Source organism: Chionomys nivalis, chromosome 9 (genome assembly GCF_950005125.1).
Source record: "Chionomys nivalis chromosome 9, mChiNiv1.1, whole genome shotgun sequence".
NCBI classification, from domain to species: domain Eukaryota; kingdom Metazoa; phylum Chordata; class Mammalia; order Rodentia; family Cricetidae; genus Chionomys; species Chionomys nivalis.
Window position 1 is genome coordinate 12,531,252 of NC_080094.1, and position 24,227 is coordinate 12,555,478.

General features: G+C 42.1%; 1 protein-coding gene and 1 pseudogene across 3 annotated transcripts in view; one reads left to right on the plus strand and one right to left on the minus strand.

The window, feature by feature from the left end:
* Ncoa3 (nuclear receptor coactivator 3) overlaps positions 1 to 24,227 on the minus strand; it is an 83,865-nt gene that overhangs the window by 53,997 nt on the left and 5,641 nt on the right. The gene's annotated exons all lie outside the window — the stretch shown is intronic.
* LOC130881146 (40S ribosomal protein S15-like) lies at positions 12,605 to 13,065 on the plus strand (annotated as a pseudogene).

A 24,227-nucleotide genomic window follows, 5' to 3' on the forward strand; every position in this document is an offset into this window, starting at 1 on the left:
CCTCAAACCATCTGTAACTGCAGTCCCAGGGGACCCGACACCCTCTTCTGGCTGCTGTGGGCACTGAATGCATATGGTCCACAAATATCCATGCAAAATGCAAATATAAGTTTTAGAAACCTTTGGGAAAGATGTTGATAAGCATACAATGATCCAATGCATCTAAAAATTATTAACAGTGCATAGGTACAGATTTAGAAAGCCAAGCATGGGGACATGCATGTAATAACAGTTCTCTGTGAGGTTAAGGCAGAACTGTTGAGTTTGAGGCTATACAACAAGTTCAAGGTCACCCTAGAAAGCCTTATAATTGATATATACATACATACATGCATACATACATAAGTGTGGAAAGTATAACTATAAAATTGCCTTTTCCTTTTTATCCTTTGTTTTTTGTTTGATGATAGGGTTTCATTTATATTATACCGGCCTCAAACTATGCTTATTCTGGAGACAGGGATGAGTTTGAATTTCTGATCCTCCTGCCTCTACCTTCTGAGTGATTAAAGGTATGTGCCAATACACCTGGCTTTAGTTTCTTTTTTTTTTTTTTTTAAGATTTATTTATTAAGCATACAATGTACTGCTGGCAAGGAAGGCACCAGGTCTCATTACAGATGGTTGTGAGCCACCATGTGGTTGCTGGGAATTGAACTCGGGACCTCTGGAAGAGCAGCCAGTGCTCTTACCCTTTGAGCCATCTCTCCAGCCCCTGGCTTTAGTTTCTTATTCAATAGTGTCAATTAGCACTTATTCAAAAGTGGACCAGCAAGACCATTCAACATGGAAAGGCATTTATTTTACTACATAAGTGTCAGAGTCTCACAGATGAGCATACAGACACACACACATAGGCTAAATATTAGACATGGAAATTCTAGTTCTACAGCTAATCCTAATCTCCTGAAACTGGTAACCTTCCTCTAATTCAAGTACAGCTTGGGGTACGTAGCCCCCACTATTTGCTACATGGCTAGCCACCCTCAGACTTTTCATGCTCTTCCTAAATGCACCTCGAAAACAAAATCTCTCTAAGACCACCAAGAACACATAAAATAAGGTGTCAGTCAAAAATGAGACAATCAGCTTGGAACACTTAGCCCTCTGCAGTGTATATATGGCAGTTCTCCACTACTGAAAACAATGCAAACTTTACTGCAAAAACCAATGATGGTACAAGTCACAATGGGTATGAGGACCATCTTGCTTTACAGGGAAATGAAGCACAATGACTTGAGCGGATTCCCACAGCCTGGAACAGATGAAGGATCAGTACAGACCTTGGCCTGTCCAATATTCTTTCTTCTAGATCATATTGTCTCATACTACAATTTACCTCGTTTTGGTTTAATTCCACTATTTGTTTGTTTGTTTGTCTGGAAGGCACACATAGAGGCCAGAACAAGCCATGAGCGTCTGTTTTCCCCTTCCATCATGTGGATACTGGAGATCCAACTCAGGTAGTCATGCTTGGCAGCAAATGCCTTGACCCAGTTAGCCATCTCATTGCCCTAACTGCTTAGATGGATTTAAATCAACTCCACTTTCCCAGTTTAGCAAAATAATTGTATGAGAACACATCACTTCATAAATATGAGAAAGAAGACACTCATTAGCAGGTAGGTATTCTCTAGAATATCTATAACACCATCTATAGATCGCTGAACGTACAATGTAAAATATCTTGACCAAGAGTCAGCGCTGCAAACACAAGAGATGACATGACACTGCCCTGGGAGAAGGAATCAGTCTAATTCTGAAAGCACAGCAGGCAGTCAGGGTGTAATTAGCTTTAAAAGTCCAGTCAGGTGTGTGAACAGCATTTACTATTTGTTCCCTTTGTACCTTTCTTTCCAGCTTTGATCTCAAAGTCACCTTGGAGCACTAATGGAGGCGCGTGGCCCTGATCCCCCTTGCCCAGAACAAGACCCACCAGAAAGACCAAGGTCAGGGGCAGTTCTCGTCACATTTTCCTTCACCGAGAAATGGCTTTATAAACAATACATGCCACATGATCTGTGTAAAAGGCTACAATTTAGAAACTGGATACAAGAAAAATTAACAGGAGCATGAGACAAAGAGTGCATGATATAGAAGCCAAGTGGCTCTGAAATTGAGTTTGTAAAAACACAGACAATCATCTGGTTCTCGTATGAACACCAAAAGGTAACTTAGATCTCATTATACTGGAAAAAAGAAACACTAAAGGCATCTTTGCTATCACGCGTGAATGAAAAATGCCAAGGGAGGTATGCATGTTCCGACGTTATAATGCAATCAAGTTGTGTATTCATAAAAACAAGGTAGTATGATCTATGGTTACTTTACAGATTTGCCACTAAACTGCTAATCTGGCAGGTTAAAATTCAACATTTCAAAGTACTGGTTATGTTTTCTAGAAGTGCTTCAGTAAGCTGACATAATAATTAACGTTATTTGATCTACAAAATCTGAGTATTCCGCGCTAAGAGTGATGAGTGACCTTGAGGCAGCACTTGGAAGGCAGTCGCCATGGTAACACTTCCACAAAAGTGCCTCATCCTTAGCAAAAGGACCAACATAGAGCATAAGGATTTTTAAAACAGAAAACCTCAACCCACGGCCACAGTGAAGCAGGGGGACACAGCTTCTTTTACAAAGCCTCTGCATTAACCTTCCTGTTTATTCTTCAGAAGACACAAATTATCTTCACAGCAACATATCAGGTCTGGCAAAAATTATTTTGATTTAATTTTATTTGCTGAATGGGCAAAGTAAGAATCTAATTTATTTGATTTTGAAAGATACAAGCTTAAATTTTTTTCTATACAATCAGTACCGTTTACTGTTCTTTCAATCAGCCAGGAATGGTTAAGAAGCCTGAGGCAGGGTGCCAGACAGTAGGATGCTAGCCCTGGGATCCGTATTGCATCAAAGGAGAGAAAGAAGGGACACAATGGCAGAGGACCCTGGAGTGGGGAAGAGACATTGTCTTCCAGCATACACTTAATGAAGAAAACACAAGAGGCGGACTCCAAACCCCAAACATAAAAGTGCACTCCTGACTGTTTACACACACCAAGCCCTGCCACAGTTAGTGTTCTGATGACACTGTGTCCACAGTTCCTTCCAGGGGTGCTTCCCGGAAGTCAGCAGAAACTCAACACCAACCAGATACTGAACAACTTCACAGTTTTTCACATCACTACCAAAACTGTCCTGAAAAGCTATGTGCCTGGGTAGAAGGAGGGTGGAGGAATATGTACAGCTCAATAAAACAATAAAGAAAAAGAGACAGAGAGAACAATGTAACAATTACCATTACTTTCCTTGGACTTCCCAGTACTCAGCTCTTAGAACTGAACTAATACTTAACTGTAATCTTGTCGTGTTCTCTTCTATGCCCCCATCCAGTACAATGCAGGTGTATCTTTTGCAGGAAACAGCAAACACAGAAGTTGAAAACACTCTTCTTAAATGAATAGCCACCAAGACTGTTGAACACAGCAACACTATGAGTAAACAATGGTGTTTATAATACTGTTTGCTGTCTGGGTGAGCTGGGTCAGTTGGAATTATTGGCTCAATCCCTTGTAAGGCTTTGTGAAAGATTTCTCTAAGTAGCCCACTCCTTCCCCCAGGTTTTGCTTATTTGAAAACAAACAAAAAAAAAAGCTATGTTTTTCATCAGCCTAATTACAAAGCAGACACAGATGTTGCAGAGCATTTGTACCTTCAATAAACTAAACCTCACTTGCGCACACTCAAAGAATTGTTATCCATGTCTAACTCGGAAATTTCAAACTCCTGGGAGTTTGAAGCCAGCCTGAGCTACAGTGTGGAGTTCTAGCCTATCATGGACTTCAATGTGAAACTAGCCAAAAAAAAAAAAAGAAAGAAAGAAAAACAGAGAGAGAGACAGAGAGAGAGAGACAGAGACAGAGAGAGAGAAAATATACTCTTGATCCACCCTAATCTAAGGGCACAGAAACTGAAATCACTACATTCCAGGTGCTCATAGGCAGAATGCTGAAAAACCACCACAGTGATGTAATTATTATACATGCTGATAAAAAATAAAAAGTACTTTTTTTTTTTTGCTATAGGTGAATCTACTTGTTCGTCTCCCCTATCCCACCCCATTTGTCATATAGGGACTGATGAGATGACTGCATGGGTAAATCATTTGCCACCAAAACTTGCCCACCGGGGTTTAAAGCCCTAGGACAGACATGATAGAGGACTCCCCATGGTCTCCACATGCCTGTCATGACACACACACATACACACACCTTTAAGCTAGGCTACATAGTGAGTTGCAGGCCAGTAGGGCCTCATAGCAAGATACTATGCAGGTTCTTGTTATTGTTTCTAGAGACATGGTGTCTCTCATAACCCTGGCTGCCTGGAATTCACTATGTAGGCCATACTAACTTCAAGCTCACAGAGATCTGAAGGCATGCTGGGACTCAAGGCATGCACCACCATACCTGACAAAAAAAAATTAATACTAAGAAAAAAATAGGGCTGGAGAGATGGCTCAGAAGTTAAAGAGCACTAGCTACTCTTCCAGAGGACCTGAGTTCAATTCCCAGCAACCACATAGTGGCTCACAACCATCTAGAATGAGATCTGATGCCCTCTTCTGGTGTGTGTATACAAATAAATAAATATTTTTAAAAAAAGCAATGTTATATTACCAAAATAATTACAAAATTAAGTTATAATACACCCATACCATGAAATACTATAGTTTCTAAAATGTTCACAAAAACAGGCCGGGCGATAGTGGCGCACGCCTTTAATCCCAGCACTCGGGAGGCAGAGGCAGGTGGATCTCTGTGAGTTCGAGACCAGCCTGGTCTACAGAGCTAGTTCCAGGACAGGCTCCAAAGCCACAGAGAAACCCTGTCTCGAAAAACCAAAAAAAAAAGAAAAAAAAAAGAAAAAAAAACATATTATAAAACAATATAATCTCATTTCTCTCTTTGTAGGTGCTATATATAACACTTGGACATAAAAAGCCTAAAGCCAAGCACAGAGGCTGCATCCCACACTGGAAGGTTGAGGAAAGATAATAGACTTTAAGATCAGCCTGGACTGTATAGTGAGAATATGCACTTAAAAGACTAAAACGAATGTACTAAAATCATATTCCCTCATTATTCTTTAATACTTTCTATTATCTACAGAGAACACACATTAACTTTATAATAAGTCTTTACACCTTTGAAGTTTTTCTATATTATATGCAATCCCAGAAAATTAACATTTAACATAGTAAGCATTCCCAAATATAACTTAGCAATAACTTTTTTTGAGAAAGGGTCTCACTGTGTAGCCCTGGCTTGCCTGGAACTAGCTATGAAGCTCAGGATGACCTGGAACTCGGAGATCTGACCACTTATGCTTATCAGATATCCTGCATATCAGATATTTACATTACGATTCTTAACGGTAGCAAAATTACAGTTGTGAAGTAGTAGCAACAAAATAACATGGTTGGGGTCAACACAACATGAAAAACTGTATTAAAGTGTCCATAGCATTAGGAAGGTTGAGAACCACTGGTTTAGAGGCTAAAAGTGTTGGCTGCTCTTCTAAGACCCAGGTTTAAACCCCAGAATTCATATACTGGCTTACAACTATCTATACTTCCAACACTCTTCTGGCCTCCAAGGGTATCAGGCACACATGTGGTGCACAGACAAACATAAAGACAAAACACCCATACATATAAAATAATTTTTCAAGAAATAAGATTCCATCTGTTACTAAGACTCCACACTGAGTCACATAGCAGTGCCACACAGAGCCAGAGTGCAGGCTCATGTCACACAGACTCCATTGAGACTTTTCCATAGCCATGATTTTGTACAAAGCTCCTTTCTCACCAAGCCTCTCTCCTTCCTCTCCAACAGAGCACTCATGACATTCCAGTCCTCCGCAGCCTTAAAATCACTCCATCAACACTAAACAGGGATTATCAGGCATCTCCATCTCCTTCCCAACAGGCCATCTCTTAACAAACACTTCAAGCAATAAATCAAACTCTTTGGCTTCTTCCCCTCCCCCCATTTTTTGAGACAGGGTTCTCTGTGTAGCCTTGGCTGTCCTGGAACTCACTTTGTAAACCAGTCTGGCCTCAATCTAACAGAGATCCACTGCCTCTTTCTCCCAAGCACTGTGGTTAAAGCTGTGGCTACCATACCCAGCTGCAAACCTTTCTGAATCATTGCAACTGAATGCCTAGCACCCACATGTCCCTGGGGATCTGACATCCTCTTCTGGTCTTCTCGGGTACCAGTAAAACATGAGGTACACAGATATACATGCAGGAAACACACACACATATATATAGTAAAAGGGTTTCTTGGACCATTACAGATGGCAGCCAGGAAAGGCAAGACCACGTCCTGGAACAAGCACCCCACCACCAGGAGTATAGGTGCTGTAGCTAGGTGGCACCTGGATCAAGAGCCAAGAAAAAGAGTGAGTGTGTGTGTGTGTGTGTGTGTGTGTGTGTGTGTGTGTGTGTGTGTATGCATGCATATGAAAATATGAAATCTGGGGGGCTGGAGAGATGGCTCAGAGGTTAAGAGCATTGCCTGCTCTTCCAAAGGTCCTGAGTTCAATTCCCAGCAACCAAATGGTGGCTCACAACCATCTGTAATGAGGTCTGGTGCCCTCTTCTGGACTTCAGGCATACACTCAGAAAGAATATTGTATACATAATAAATAAATAAATATTTAAAAAGAAAAAATATGAAATCTGGGAATGAGAGCAATGTAACTACATTGGTTATAGATACGAGGGTACAATAATAAAGAGAAGCTATAGGATGGGAGGGTAGTCTTTCACAACTACTGCTTCTGCATTGGCAGCAGCTGATAGCATGGATGGCTCATATACAAAAAGGGCCCTGTAGGAGAATTCAAATCAAGGTTCCAGACCACAATTATTAACTCACTGGGTTCCCTTATCTTACCTTCTCACTCGAAGGGCCTTTCTGTATCTAAATTCAGGGCATCTGAGAAATTTTTCTTGTTTGGAAACACATGATCAGGTAATCCAGACTGGCCTCAAGGTTACTATGGAGGAAGAAGACCCTAAGCTCCTGAGCTTCCTTCCTCTAGCTCTTGGGTGTTAGTATTATAGGGTGCCCATTGGCCACAGCGCTTCACTGGATTTCTAGAAACAGTTCCAGCCTAAGAGACCATAGCTAACCAGAGACTTTCTTAACATACCCTATAGGGTTTGAAGATAAAAGATAACCAGGACCTGGAGAGATGGCTCAACAGTTATTGTAGAGGATCCAGGTCCAATTCCCAGCACCACATGGTGACTTAAACTATCCTTAACTCCAATTCCAGGGGACCTAATACCCTCTTCTGATCTCTTCTGACCACATACATACATGCAGGCAAAAGCACCCCTGCCTGAGGGTGTATCTTCTCTGATACTTGCTCTATTTATGTATATTAATCATATACATAAAGCTTTTTTTATTCATAAATATTTACGTGTCTGTGTGAATATATGAACATGTGTGTATTCATGCATATGCACACCAGAGTTGATAAGCACACACACAAAACACACTATTCTATTTCTTCATCTGAAATTTCCTGTAACATCCAGCCACAGGGGAAAGGAGTGCCTCAGAAAAAGAAAATGAGGTAGGCAAGATGGCTCAGCAGGTAGACACTAGCTGCCAAGCCTGACCTGAGTTCCATCTCTGAAACCTACATGGTAAAAAAAGAATCAACTCTTGCAAATTTTCCACTGACCAAACACGAACTCACACACACTCAAGCAAAATAGTCTCACTAGCTGAAAATATCTCCCAGAACAATATTTAAATCCTAGCCTAGACAAGCCTGCCTCAAATGTTCTCTCCTTCCTCAACCGAAGCAATTTCTGCTACAGTTTATCTGGATGTGTATTAGTATGTAGCATGTGTATGTATGTATACACACATTCATTTCGGGGTCCACAGAGGTCAGAAGAGGATTCAGATTCCCCAGAACTGGAACTACAGACAGTTATAAGCAAGAGCACAAACGTTTTCTAACTGCTGAGTCATCTCTCCAGCCCTATAAGTCTTTTTAATTTTATTGATTAATTGATTGATTGATTGAGGCAGGCTCTCATGTGTACTCCTGACCTACCTCCACATCCAGAGCTCTAGGACTACAGGGATTTGAACTCCTATACCAACTATTTGCTTATTTCTTAAGAAGGAAAATTTAGTTACATTAGAAAACACAACAAAAAGTCATGAAAAAACTAATGAAAACAATGATTTTTTTTTTTTTAAAGACACACAGAAATAAAATGCTAGGCTGGGGATACAGGCCACAAAAGACCTTGCAACAAAAAGTTCCCTCACCAAAAAGTGTAAGGTAAGAAACCCAACAATAGGGGCTGGAGAGATGGCTCAGAGGTTAAGAGCATTGCCTGCTCTTCCAAAGGTCCTGAGTTCAATTCCCAGCAACCACATGGTGGCTCACAACCATCTGTAATGGGGTCTGGTCCCTCTTCTGGCCTGCAGGCATACACACAGACAGAATATTGTATACATAATAAATAAATAAATATTAAAAAAAAAAAAGAAAAAACCAAAAATTTAAAAAAAAAAAAAAAAAAAGAAACCCAACAATAAGGGGCTGGAGAGATGGCTCAGCGGTTAAGAGCATTGCCTGCTCTTCCAAAGGTCCTGAGTTCAATTCCCAGCAACCACATGGTGGCTCACAACCATCTGTAAAGAGGTCTGGTGCCCTCTTCTGGCCTTCAGGCATACATGGAGGCAGAATATTGTATACATAATAAATAAATATTAAAAAAAAAAAAAGAAACCCAACAATAATATAGTTAAAATCACAGCAACCAAATCAGAGGAAAATCTTGGCAACAGGTTTAGAAAAAGTAAACAGCCAGAGCAGGTGCTCACAGATCAAGGGGGCAGTGCAGCAGCATCTCTAGTTTCTAAAAACAAAACTCACACGAGATCCACTTGAAAGAGAAAAACAATGTTATTTATGAAATAAGAACCTTTCCCAGGAAACAGAGGAAATTATGTATCTTTAAAGTCATCTTAAATGTGTCCCCAAATCATTTTCCAAAACCTATACCTGTAGAGGCCCGACAGTGAGGCTTGAACACAGCACTGCGAAACTCCAATTCACCACCACTCTCCAATCCAAATGATTTAATATTACATATATGCAAAATACTGGGAGGTGGTAGCACACATCTTTAATGCCAGAATTACATGAGACCGCACCTCAAGCAATCATCAATGAGACAATTAAGCATGGGGGCATGTACCTATAATCTGAGCACCCAGGAGGTGGAGGCAGGAAGACCCAGAGTTCAGGTGAGCCTTACAAGATACCTTATCTCACAAATACTCAACCCATTGACATCATTTAACAGACACAAAATTCCTTTAACCTCCATAATAGTAAAGACCTAAGAATAATGTTTTCATTAAATCATACTATCATTATATATTCATGAAGCAGACAGATATTTGAATATGTACTGCACTGTCTGTAATGAATAACAAATTCTTCTCTGACCACAGGCCTCTCCTCAATCAAGTCAAATGTAAATATACCAAATTAAAAGAAAATCAACATTCATTATTTAAAAGCAAGTCTTTGTGCTACTGCAGACATCTAGGAAGCAATAACATTTTATTGAAATAAAAAGCATTTGGCCTAGAGAGATGGCCAGGTGATTAAAGTGTTTGTCAGCAAGCCTGGCACCTGAATTAAATCCCGGGAATGTATGGTAGAGAACAGGCTCCCACAAGTTATCCTCTCACCTCCACACACATGCTATGGCAGGCATATGCATATGTGAACACGTGCACGAATACGCACGCGCGCATACACACACACACACACACACAATCACATACCATACCCTTTAGTTCATCTGAGTTACAGGCAGTTGCAAGCCACCTGATGTAGGTGATGGGCACCTAACCTGAATCCTCTGCCAAAATAGTAAATGTTTTAAAAATAATAAAAAAAAATAGGGTCTTTCTGTGTAGCCCTAGTGGTCCTAGAACTCTCTATTGTAAACCAGGCCAGCCTCAAAATCCCAGAGGTCGGCCTGTGTGCTGGGATTAAAGGTGTGCACTACTTCCCCTTGCTACAGTTGAGTGCCCAGAACCACTGAGTAATCTCTCCAGCCTCCAGAAAACAATTTTAATTGTACAGGAAGTTATTGGTAATTCTTATTTTTCTTCTTTGTGCGTTTCTGTTTCCAATGGGAAAATAAGTTAATCACTTTTATAATTAAAAAAAATGCTTTAAAGAGGGAAATAAAATTAAAGGTCTTTTCATAAAATAACTAAAAACATGATTTAAAATCTGCAGAGTTCCCCATTTTGTTCAAAATGAAAGCAGAAGTCTTGCTGGATGGGCGGGGTGGGTGCGGCCGGCCAGATACCAGGCTTGGAAGCCAAAGATAAGAGGCTAATAAGTTTGAAGCCAGCCTGGAAGGCCATAAGGAAGTCCATGAGGCCACAATGGAAGACCGTCTAAAATCAAGTGCTGGAGACCTAACTGGGGCTAGAATGCTGGCCCTGTATGTCCAAGGCGTGTACTTCAAACCCCTACACTTACCCGAACACAAAAATGCTTTCACCAAAAGGCCTTTTGAGTAGCTCCCTTCACACAAAATGCTTCCCCTTTCCAATCCTTCCTCCTTGGCTTCCTCTCTTGTGAACTCTTTGTTCACAAGCTACTTTCTCAGTGAAATTCAACATAACTATCCAACTAAAATGTAAATTCAAATGTTAGTGATATAACTCAACAGCAGAGCACTTGCCTAGCATGCCAAACACATACCCATGCTCAGCCCTTTGCATGGTGCTTTTTCTGTCAGTCCTTCAAGCCTCACTGGTACATCCCTGATTTCTAGACAACAACATTCAATAAATCTTTGTATTATATATTTTAAAATAGTCAGACCAGTGTGGTGATGGTGCACACCTTTGATCCCAGCACTCAGGAGGCAGAAGGCAGACATATCTCTGGGAGTTTGAGACCAGCCTGGTCTACAGAAAGAGTTCCAGGATAGCTAGAGCTACAAAAAGAAATGCTATCTGGAAAAAAACCAGGAAGCAAAAAAAAAAAGGAGCCAGGTGTAATGGCTCAAACCTACAATATCAGCAACTGGGAAGCTGAGGAAGGGCCATTAACATTAGTTTGATGTGAGTTCCATGCTAGTATAGGCTGCAGGGCTACATAAGGAGACCCTGCTTCAATTTTTTTTTCTAATTATGTGTGTATGCGTCTATGGATTCCCCCAGAGTCATTGGAGCCTCTGGAACTGGGTACTAGGAACTGAACTCAGGTCCTCTAGAAGAGCACATTGTGCTCTTAACTGCTGAGTCATCTTTCCAGACCCAAGGTTTGGTTTTTGCTGTTGTTTTTGAACTTTTAATTAAGGACCCTGGAGGGCGGGGAGGTTAGTGTCCTGAGCCGGAGTGTGGTGATAGATACTGCTTGTGAAATCCTAGGGAAGCAGAGGCAAGAGGATCAGACATTCAAGTCTACCCTGAGTCAACGAAGGGGGGCGGGGGTGAGTTGAAGGGTTGTATGTGGAGGTTACTGGGATCAGCCAGTTTGAGGACAGACTAAAAAGAAAGTTGTCAGCCAGGAGCAGGGCTTTCAAAGGTAAGGCAGTTAAGAGTGAGCAGTCAGAGGCAGGGCTGGGACTGACTGGAAGGCTGCAAGTCAGAAGGGAATTAGGGTGAAAAGATAAATAGCTGAAAATTTAGAAAGCTGAAATGGAAGTATGAAGAGGTCAGAGATCCACCGAAGCCAAGAGGAAGGATGGGACTGAACATGGAGAGCGCATGACTGACAGGAGTAGCACCCTGCTCCGGCACACTGTATTCCAGTCCAGAGTAAAGTCACTTGTGTATTAGCATGGCTTTACTTCTCAGCTGGAAGCGACTCCAGAGTGTTAGGCACATCTGCTCCCACTCTGACCCTCAAATTTTTCACTGGAGAAGAGCACATGTTTTTAAAGTTTAGTTTGCAGGGCAGGTTTTTGTAATTGTTGTCTTGTTTTTGTATCCTGTATTTTGTTGCGATGAGGTCTTTGTGTAGCCCTTGTTATCCTAGAATTTACTATGTAAACTAGGTTGGTCTCAAACTAATGTTAATCCTTCTGCCTCGGCTTCCCAAGTTTTAGCCACCACTCACAGCCCCATTTTTAAATATACAACAAAGATTTGTTAAACAATGTTCTCGAGATAGCAGTTTGGGGCCACCCACCTTAATCCCAATACACTAGGCAGAGGCAGGTGGATCTGTGAGTCCTGAGGTCAAGCCGGTATACATAACAAATTCTAAATCGGCTAGAAAGTGAAATTCTGTCTCAAAAAAAGGGAAAGGAAATTTTTAACCATTTAGCTTAAAGTCAGTCCTGTGAAACAACAGTCCCAGTGGTCCAGTGACTTAGGCTAGGGTAGCAAATTCCTCTGAACCCTGGTCTTCAGGCCAACCTAGGCAAAATAGTGACACCATCTCTCAAAATTAAGTAAATTTAATTCATAAGATCTGACTATCCCCCTTTTTCCGAGACGCCGCCAAGATGGCCGAAGTGGAGCAGAAGAAGAAGCGGACCTTCCGCAAATTCACCTACCGCAGCGTGGACCTGGACCAGCTGTTGGACATGTCCTAGGAGCAGCTGATGCAGCTCTACAGCGCCCGGCAGAGGCGACGCCTCAACCGCGGCCTGCGGCGGAAGCAGCACTCGCTGCTCAAGCGTCTAAGGAAGGCCAAGAAGGAGGCACCGCCCATGGAGAAGCCCGAGGTGGTGAAGACCCACCTGCGGGACATGATCAGCCTGCCCGAGATGGTGGGGAGCATGGTGGGCGTGTACTACGGCAAGACCTTCAACCAGGTGGAGATCAAGCCGGAGATGATCGGCCACTACCTGGGCGAGTTCTCCATCACCTACAAGCCTGTGAAGCACAGCCGGCCTGGCATCGGTGCCACCCACTCCTCCCGCTTCATCCCCCTCAAGTAGCTGTGGCCAATAAAGACTCATGTTCAGTCATGTTCAGTCAGAAAAAAAAAATAAAAAGATCTGACTATCCTGTTCCTTAACCCACTCTACCAGGACTTGGGTTACAATGTATCTGTGACCTGCTCTTCCAAATTCATTTCATACAGAAAGAACCAAGCAACCTGGGCAAATGGGATACTCTGGTCTCCTGAATCTGAAGAATGGTTAATCTCGTCAAGAAACCCACACTAGCCGGGCGGTGGTGGCGCACGCCTTTAATCCCAGCACTTGGGAGGCAGAGGCAGGCGGATCTCTGGGAGTTCGAGGCCAGCCTGGTCTACAAGAGCTAGTTCCGGGACGGGCACCAAAGCTACAGAGAAACCCTGTCTCGAAAAACCAAAAAAAAAAAAAAAAAAAAAAGAAACCCACACTAGCAGTAACCTAAACAAGTTAATAACTAGCTCCTGAATCGCACCAAATGAAAACTTTATTTATCCAAATCTTTATTTTACCTCTGAGCATTCTATACAAAATAAAACCCTAGAAACTGCATTAAAGAATGTTATCAGATGCACTATAGATCCACTATAATCGGGGACTGGAGAGATGGCCTCAGCGGTTAAAGAGCACTGACTGCTCTTCCAGAGATCCTTTTTGTTTGTTTTTCGAGACAGGGTTTCTCTGTGGTTTTGGAATCTTCCAGAGATCCTGAGTTCAATTCCCAGCAACCACGTGGTGGCTCACAACCACCTATAATGAGATTGGGTGCCCTCTTCTGGCCTACAGGCAGGATACTGTATAAATAAATAAATCTTTAAAAAAAAGAAAAAGAAAAGAAAACTGAGAAGGGGGACTAGGGACTTTAATAAAAAAAAAATCCACTATAATCAAAATCAAAATCATTTGGAATGAGACAGATAAATAATTTCCAAGCTCAAGCATTTACAATGAGCCTTCCCTGTAGCCCTACAGCAAGCAGTTCCTAGACTGCAGCTTCAAACTACCCATGCAAGTGGCAGATGCCACTTTGTCACTGACAAGAGCTTCAAATTCCAGTCAGGCAACTGCAGTCACACTGAATCAGGAATATAAGCATGCCTGCATGTTATTATGGGGAATAGTGGAAAATTTCACAGGCTGACATCCAGAACGTCTGCGATTCCTTTTCATATTTCTTTGTCCCTGCAAAGCAGTTATTAGACCAACTGAATTTTTTTCAAAACTGGAAATTTCCACTGTTTTTTTAACTATCCTTTTTAAATGCAAATTGAAAAATGTTCCAGAATTCCAGTATAAAATGATTCAGATGGAAAAGAATTAAAATCCAAATCTTTAAACTAAGTGAAGACAATAGTAAATAAACTGGGGTCCCCACCACCTTGGGAGATGAGCAACATCCAGTGAGACAGGCAGGAAGCTTAAGGATACAAGATCTTAATATAAACACTACAGCGCTACAAGCATGCTAAGATGCTGATAAACATCAGCACTACAAACATGTAGAGATGCTGGCTTTCTCATTAGCATATGATGTTGCGAGCTGACCTAAACCAACAGAAGCCAGAAACCATGAGACAAGACAAACATGGTGGTGAGCACCTGCAGTCAGATGCTCCAGAGGCTCACTTGGGCGACAACATCAGGACCAGCATAGACAGCAAAATCCATCAGAGCAGGAAGGCTGGTGTATACTTCAGTGGTAGAGGAACTGCCTCGGCATGTGTCAAATTGAAGTGGGAGACAGTTTCCAGTATTAAAAGGAAAATAATGCAGTTGGGTATGCAGTTCACTTGGCAGACTGCTATACAAGCATGACCTTGGGTTTGCTCCCTAGCACCACACATCCCTGTAATCCTGAACTTGGGAGGAAGCAGGAAGACTACTAAGAGTTCAAGGCCAGGGTATGTTACATGAGACACATTTCAAATAACTGGTAAATATTTGAGGAGGTTTGGTACCCTCACCCTCCTCCTCCCCCTCTCCCCTGTAGGATTCTTGTGTAGTCCTGACTGTCCTGGAATTTACTCTGTAGACTAGGCTGGCTTAGAATTCACAGAGATCCACCTGAGTGCTGGGATTACAGGTGTCTAGCATCACCTTAATTTAAGGGAACAATACAACATTCACAATACAGCACTCGGGAGGCAGAGGCAGGCGGATCTCTGTGAGTTCGAGGCCAGCCTGGTCTACAAGAGCTAGTTCCAGGACAAGCCCCAAAAGCTACGGAGAAACCCTGTCTCGAAAAATCCAAAAAAAAAAAAAAACATTCACAATACAACAAGACACAGTGTTGCTGTGGCAGAGGCAGGCCCAGGGCCTCACTGGTCAGTGTTTTTAGATAGGTTTTCAGCACTTTTCATTGAGATCACACTAGAACATAAGTAATGCTTTATAGTTTAATTTATATTAAGTGAGCAAACAGACAAAAACCATTTTCCCCCTTTTCAAACAGTCGCTCATATAGACCAGGGTGGTCTCAAATTCTCATTCTCTCAAGGATGACCTTGAACTTCTGACCCTCCTAACTACACCTCCCAGAGTGCTGGGATTAAAATCTGTACCACCAAACCCTGTCTATACAGTGCTGAGATCAGTCTCAGGGCTTCCTGCTAGCTAGGCAAACACTCTAACTGGACCACTTCCTGAGCCAAAGACTCACTGATTCATTTTATTAAAGGGATAAAAAGATTAAGTTCCAGACCATTCGAAAAAATAAAAAATTATTTTTAACAGTCAAATAACAGTAAAAAATAATTTAAGCTTAAGATCTCACATGGTCTTAAGATGGGTAAACAGGAAAAAGCATCTGCCATACAAGTATGAGGACCTGAGTTCAAATCCTGAGAATCATGTAGAAACCAACTGTGTGACTGGAATATATGTGATCCAGCACTCCTATGGAAAGATGGAAGGCTGGATCTGTTCTATGTGTATGAACACTTTCCTCCCATGTATGTCTGTGCACTATATGAATGCCTAGTGCCTGCAGAGGATCTGTTACAGATGTGGGTGCTGGGAATTGAAATCAGGGTCTCTACAAGAATAAGTGCTGGGCTGGAGAGATGGCTCAGAGGGTAAGAGCACTGGCTGCTCTTCCAGAGGTCCTGAGTTCAATTCCCAGCAACCACACGGTGGTTCACAACCATCTGTAATGAGACCTGGTGCCTTCCTTGCCAGCGGTACATCATTGTATGCTTAATAAATAAATTTTTTTTTTTTTTTTGGATTTTTTGAGACAGGGTTTCTCCGTAGTTTTTGGTTCCTCTCCTGGAACTAGCTCTTGTAGTCCAGGCTGGCCTCGAACTCACAGAGATCCGCCTGCCTTTGCCTCCCGAGTACTGGGATTAAAGGCGTGCACCACCACCGCCCAGCCTAAATAAATATTTTTTAAAAAAAAAAAGAATAAGTGCTTTAGATAGACCTTGTGCTGCAGGTCTTTAATCCTAGCACTCAGGAGGCAGAGGCAGGTAGATCTCTGAGTTCTAGGCCAGCACGGAATACAGAGCAAGTTCCAGGACAGTCAGGGCTGTTACACATAGAAACTGTCTCCTGTAAGTGCTTGTAACTGTTAAGCCATCAATCCAACCCCTTAAGTTTTATTTTTTATTTTATATTTGTGTATAATTATGCACACATTCATGCAGATGCCTGAGGAGGCCAAAAGAAGATACCATATCCCCTTTGGCTGGATAGAGTTATAGGCAATATGGATGCTGGGAGCCAAACTCGATCCCCAGTAAATGCAGCAATTATTCTTAACCTTTGAATCATCTCTGCAGTACTTCACAAAACATTCTTAATCCCAATGTCTAGTCAGTTAATTTTTCATTGCCATGTAACCTTCAGCCAGGCCCAGAGTCTGTCTTATTGGTCAATCTCTGTTCAGTTCTGATCTACCTAATCTGGGCTGGGGGAAGAGGTGTGACAACACAGGCTACTTCAAGATGTAAACTGAAGTACTAACTCTAATTTCTTAGATATTCTGCTGTTAATTTCACAGATCCAGGTATATTATCAGAAAGTATTCCCTTCCACCACCTAAAACTGCAGCTTTTATTTACCTGTAAATGGGCATAAAATATACTGAGAAAATGAAAGTTATTTGGCAATAATAAAATAGTAAGGAATGAAGGGCTAGATAGTGGCTCAGGGGTTAAGAGCATCTGTTGTTCTTGCAGAGGACCTGGGTTTGTTTCCCAGAATCCACATGGTGGCTCACAACTATCTGTAACTCCAGTTCCAGGGAATTTGCCCTGGTTTCTTCAAGCCTCTGCTGGCACCGCGCACACATGGTGCACAGACACACATGTGGGCAAAACATCCACACACATAAAAAATTAAATAAATGAATAAACCACATGGATGAGCCGGGCGGTGGTGGCGCATGCCTTTAATCCCAGCACTTGGGAGGCAGAGGCAGGTGAATCTCTGTGAGTTCGAGACCAGCCTGGTCTACAAGAGCTAGTTCCAGAACAGGCTCCAAAGCCACAGAGAAACCTGTCTCGAAAAAAAAAAAAAAACATATGGATGGCTGCTAAGGAACAACACCCAAGGTTAAACTCTGGCCTCCACACACATGCACAAGCATGTGTACCTACCCGTATGTGTGTGTGTGTGTGCTTGTTATGTGTGTGTTTGCACACATACAAAGACAAAGAGGAGGAAAAGTGGAGGGAAGGAGAAAAAAACTTTAAACAGAATTTCACTGAAGGTAAAAGGAATTTTAAATTCAAACTGCAATGAGATTCTCACTACACATCCACCAGAATGCTACGGCTTAGACAAATATTAATATCAAGAGCTGGTGAGGATGTGAGACTGGAAAAGGCTATACAATGGCATAGTCACTGCTGTAAACAATTCCATAGTTTCTTATATAGCTAAACATACATTTGCCATAAGATCAATAATCCTACATCCCAAAAAATGAAATCTTATTTTACGTTCTCACTCAAACTTGTATTCAAATGGTTACAGTAGCATTACTCGTAACAGCCAATTGTTGGATACAATAAAATGGTGGTTGAATGGTAAAAGGGTAATGCCATATACACAGAATACTTGGCAACAAAGAACTGGTCTATGCAACAGTCTGAATCTCACAGAGCTGGGCTAATCTAAGTAGGCTGGTACAACTTCAGCTAAGAATGCTATTTGGAGCCAAGCACTTGTCTACATGGCATCCTGTATTCAATTACCACCAGCACCCCCACCACAAAAAAGAGAAACTCTGAAGGGCCAAAGCTGTACTGAGAGAAAGCAATCACCTGTATTCCAAGCACTGGGAGAACGAAGCAGGAGGATCTGGAAGGCAAAGCCAGTCTAGTTAGACAGTAAAGACCTAGTCCAATTTGAAAGGCACAACAAGGTTGGGAGGGCTGATGAGAAATAAGAGTACACGATCCTGAGGGAACTAGGTAAAGCAACTAGGATGAATGAGTTTAATAAGATCATGAAGTATTTGATAAATACACATAAAAAGAAATTCATTGTATTTTTATACATTAGCAACAAGTTACTTGAAACTCGAGTTTTATTAAATAAGCCAGGTGTAGTAGTTTTAATGTAATCTGCCCCCATAATCTCATAGGAAATGGCACTATTAGGAGTTGTGTGGCTTTGTTGGAATGGGTATGGCCTTGATGGAGGAAGCATGTCACTGTGGGGGCAGGCTTTAAGGTTTCCTATGCTCAGGATACTTACTACTCAGTGTCTCAGTCGATTTCCTGTTGCCTGCAGGACTCTCAGCTACTCCTCTAGTACCATGTCTACCTGCATGCTGCCATGCTCCCTGTCGTGATGATAATGGACTGAACCTCTGAAACTCTAAGTGAGCCCTCTCAATTAAATGTTTTCTTTATAAGAGTTGCCATGGTTGTGGTGTTTCTTCACAGCAATAGAAGCCCAAACTAAGACAGAAGTTGGTACCCAGACTGGTGCATTGCTGACAGGCATAACCAAGTTCTTTGTTTTGTTTTGTTGAGGAATTTGAACTTTTGCAGTTTGGGTTTAGGAAAGCAGAGGAATGCTTTAAGCACTACTTAATAGGCCATACTAGTAGGAGCAAGGAAGACAGAGGTGCTAGGAGTTATTTGAACTATCAGGGGCTCACTCAAGAGATTCCAGAGGAGAAGAATTTTAGTATGCTAACTAGAGATCATTGTTGTGATATTTAGGTGATGAGAGTGGCTGCCTTTTGTCCTTGTCCTAAAAGCCTGCCTGAGACTAAAGAGTTTTGGATTTATTTCTGTTGGTAGAAGAAATCTCAAAACAGCCTAGTCCAGACTCTGTTGTGTGGTTATTGGTGGTAACTCTAATAAAGATTCATCATGAATAGAAGCAAGCTAAGCAGAGTAAATTACAAAATGTAAATTTTGAGAGAAAAAGAGCACCAGGAAGTGGAATGGAGGTAAATCTTATATTAAAAGCCGGGCGGTGGTGGCGCACGCCTTTAATCCCAGCACTCGGGAGGCAGAGGCAAGCGGATCTCTGTGAGTTCGAGACCAGCCTGGTCTACAAGAGCTAGTTCCAGGACAGGTTCCAAAACCACAGAGAAACCCTGTCTCGAAAAACCAAAAAAAAAAAAAAAAAAAAAGAAAGAAAGAAATTAAATAAAGGGAGTGGAGACCTCAGGCAAGATCCCACCCAGCTGTTTTCAACTTGTAAAATTCTTAGAGCTGGGTGTGAGCGCATGCCTTTAATCCTGGCACAGGGGAGACAGGCAGGGGGGCAGGGGGATCTCTGAGTTCGAGGCTAACCCCTTCTACAGAGCAAGTTCCAGGACAGCCAAGGCTACACAGAGGAAACCCTGCCTCAAAAAAATTCAAGACCAATCTGGTCTTCATGAGTAAATTCCAGGCCAACCAGTTCTATATATTGAACATATTGAGACATTGAGACCCTGTCTTAAAAACAAAAACAAAACAAAACAAAAACAAACAAAAAAAAATCTTTAAAAAAGGAACTTGGAAGCTGGTGTGCAACTCAATCGTAGAGTAATTGTCTGGCATGTTTTGAGGTCCTGTATTCAATTCTCAGCATCATAAACATTAAATGAGTGACTGTGTTATACGCACACATACACACACACATTCACACATACAAAGTTAATATTAGGGAAGTTACAGTATCTCACACACCTTTGTCTGTTCACGTAGCCCAGGCTACCAAAAACTATGTAGCCAAGGACGACCTTCAGTTCCTGCTGCTCTTGCCTCCACCTCCCAAACACTGGAATTTTTGCAATACCACTACAATCTGGCTGTGTGGCCTGAACTCAGTGAACTTGGGTACACTGGGCAAACACAACACCAATTATGCTACATGCCATCCATCCCCATTCTAAAAATTGTACGAACTAAAAATAAAAAAAAAAATTGTACGAACTGCAAAGAATTAAAAAAAACACACACATCAAAAGATTAAAGGAAGGTTTAGATTTTCTGAATTGAAGCCATGAGAAGTTTACACTGTGCAGGGCTGGGATGAGACGTGCTAGGACAGAACAAACACAGAAGCATACCCGAAAGGAGATCTACACAGGGTCAGGTATGTCAGCACACAGGAGTCTGAACCATGGGGATCTCCAGTTCAAGACCAGTTTAGTCCACTTGAGAAGTTCCACTGCAGCCAGGACTATTCTACAGAAAGACTGTCTCAAAATATCACACGCACATGAGTGTGTGTGGCATGTGTGTGTAAATTTAAACACTAACCTCCTTTTAACACTAAGAATTTTAGACCTTCCAAAAAGTTATTTTCTAAGATAGGCCATAGACTCCAATAAACTTTGTATAAAACATACAACAAAGTGTGTGCCTCTATGGGCTGGAGAGATGCCCAAATGTTAAGAGCACTGGCAGGTGCTGAGAATAGAGCTCAGGTCCACACCAAATCACCAAATTTTAATCAGGACACAGAATCAAGTACCTAGGCTTCTTCACAGGCAACTTAAATTCAGTAATTGTTTCTCACTAGTGACAACTGGTGTTAACCTGTCTCCTCCCCTCATCTCACATCCCCATGTCCCCCACTGGACAACACACACCATGTAAAGTCTATGAGCTGTTGAAAATCATAATATGTCAGTTCTGTTTACATCCTCTGAGAGGAAGAACCGAAGCTGAAAGAAGCTGGTAGTGTGCATTTGGGAGGCAGAGGCAAGAGGATCACAAGATCAAAGTCAAGCTATTCTATATAGAAAGTGCCAGGCCTTAGCAAGACCCTGCATCAAATATTAAAAAAACAGGGAGCCTGGCAGGGTGTTCTATGCCATGTCACAGGGGAGGCTCAGGTATGGGATTTAAATTTCAAACTGTATTATCTACACAGAAGACCAAATCTCAAAAATAAAAACAACCCTAGAGGAAGACACACCCAGAGCATACAAAGTATTGAACTCTTGGACACCAGAAGTCTCCTCAGAGTTAGCAAGCGATACTGCCCAGACTGCAGAAGAGGGAAAACACTTCCAGCCTTTCTGACATATATCTTTTCTTTCAGTTGTTTCGAAACAGTAAAGGATCCTGCTGCTCTTCCAATAGCAGTTAACGTTCATTATAAAAATGTCAGTTTGGGACAGATTATGACAAAGAAATGCTCTTAAGGGAAATAATTTCGTCTTGGATTTCAGTTAAACAGTATTCACCCTGAAAGCACCCCCTTTTCCTAGGGATGCCTTTCCCTCCCCAGGCTTTCTCCTCTATTGTACTGAAGGTCTCAGATGCCAGAGATGGAAGAACAATGCCACAACACAGCTGCAGGCTTCCTGCCTGCCCGCCAGTCATTATTCTCAAGACCAGAGGGCTTTCAAACACTGCTTGGGTTGCTTTGAAATTCCCTCTTTCAGATTCCCCTCCTTCATGGACCATCTACTGAAAAGAATGGTTTCAAAAATGTCTTGCTGCACCAATCAAAACTCTAAACAAACTGAAAGTTGCCTGCCTTGGTAGGTGAGCTAAGCTACAAATAGCTTAAGTTTGGTTAAAAAAAAAAAAAAAAAAAAAGCCAGTAAAATGCACATAACTGGAGGAACTAGAGGGAAATATCGTTCTGCCTATGCACAGGTTAGACTCTTTTTCATGAATATACGAAGCCTGTTTCTGAAAAATAAGAAATTTACATCGAAATTGTCAATATCACCATCAATTAAAGTGGGGGAGGAGGGACCTACCCTATTGAGACCTAAGTGTCTCAAATTATGCAAGGGTCCAAGATGGTTTTTTGTTTGTTTGGTTTGGTTTTTAGTTTTTCGAGACAAAGTTTCCCTGTAGAGCTCTGACTATCCTGGAACTCACTCCGTTTACCAGGTTGGCCTCTTCCCTGGGATTAAAAGTGTACACCACCACTGCTGGGCAAGGTCCCTTTTTACAGACATGTGACACCAGAATGAAGCACATTTACACATCTTAAACTGTGAGAACAGACTAGATTACCGGCTTCACTGGACAGCCAGAGCGTCCCTCCTCAGATCCCAATCTGAATGTGGAATGCTCGGTAAACTCTTATTAGGTTGCTGAGCTAGCCCAGAGAAGAGACTCACACACAAGTGGTTAATTATTTCCCAGCAGGCCATCGGTCCTTTGCCCTAGTCTAAAAACTTTAAAAATGAAAGGTTCATGAGTAACAACTTGTCAAATGGTACAATAAACAGAAACTTTTCCAAGATCTTTTACTTCTAGCAAAACAAAAGATCCAACTTAACAATATTTAATAAACCCTTACTCTAGTACAACAAAATAATGTAACTCGTCCCCTAGAGTTCAGGGCAATGAGATTCAACCTACACAATTACCATTCAACCAACCACCAGGTGGTGGCACATGCCTTTGATACCAACACTCAGGAGGCAGAGCTAGGCAGATCTGAGTACAAGGTCAGCCTGGTCTACAAAGTGCACTCCAGGACAGCCAGGAGTACAGAGAAACCCTGTCTCAGACAGTCACCAGGCTTCCCATCCATCATCCGCCCACTACTCCGGTGTAGTAAGCTGTAAGTCCAGGCCAGGACTCCCTTCCTGGCATTCTGCGGGTAACGGAGAATCAGCTCAGCTTTAGCCCTCCCACAGCTCTAACTGAGGAGGTCAGCCCATTAAACAGAGCAGCAGTATAGAATAGTTCACCAGAAACCACACCTCTTGAGCCCATCAACACAAACATTAGCGGAGGGAAAAAAAACAGGACAAGACGCTCCTAACAAATTTGGAGGGAGGCCCTAGCTCACTTGTTCTGAGAACATTTCAAGATATGCTGTCAGTCAGGTGAGACTCCTGCGCCTGCCTCTACCCTACATGACCATGGTATAGCTAGTTAAATATGCCTTTATTACTGCCCCACTTACAAACTGACCTAGACAGCAACTCCTACCAAGCTAAATGAGCGCTGACGACAAATCGGCATCTGCATTGGCAGGCTAAGAAGATTACCCAGTGTGTGTGAACTGGCCTCACTCCCGCTGAGCATCTTCTGGTCACTTTCCTATTCCTTTAACAACTTTCCAACAGGGGAAGGAAAAGGAAAGGTGATTAAATCAAGACAATGTCATCTCATCTGTTGGAGACTGAAAACTGGTTTGCTGTGGATAAAGTGTATCCTTAGCCCAAAAGAATCCCCAAGAGTCCTCTAAGACACCAATGGATATATATTTACCTAACAAACATTAAGATCAGCTTCGGGTTCCTGGGGCCCCTCTTCCACACTAACAGCTGAATATCCCTTCCAACCCCTTCCCAGCCTAGAATGCACTCAGTAGGAGCCACATTTCACTGCAGCACCCACCTCAAAACTCCCTGCAATCTAAATAGTCACTCCTTCCAGTTTCCTATGAGAAAAAGCGAACATTCTGTTCCAGTGCCAATGCTTGGCTCCCAGAGCTCTAGCCCATCAATACAGCAAAGAGAATACGCCACACTGTGTATATATATATATATATATATATATATATATATACACACACACACACACACACACACAGCAGCAGCAGCAGCACAAACACGGCTGGGGCAGCAATCCCTGGCTCAATGAACGGGAGGCAACAAGAACAACTCGTGCTTTTCCAATCCCAGGAAGCGTTAGCAAAGTAAGGGGGGTATTAAACTGTATCCAATTTGCTATGTGGACAAACTGCCACTGAAGGCAACAGTCATTCTGAACTTAGAACAAATTAAAAGTTTCAAAAGTACATGCTCTGGCTTAGAATTAAATCAGAG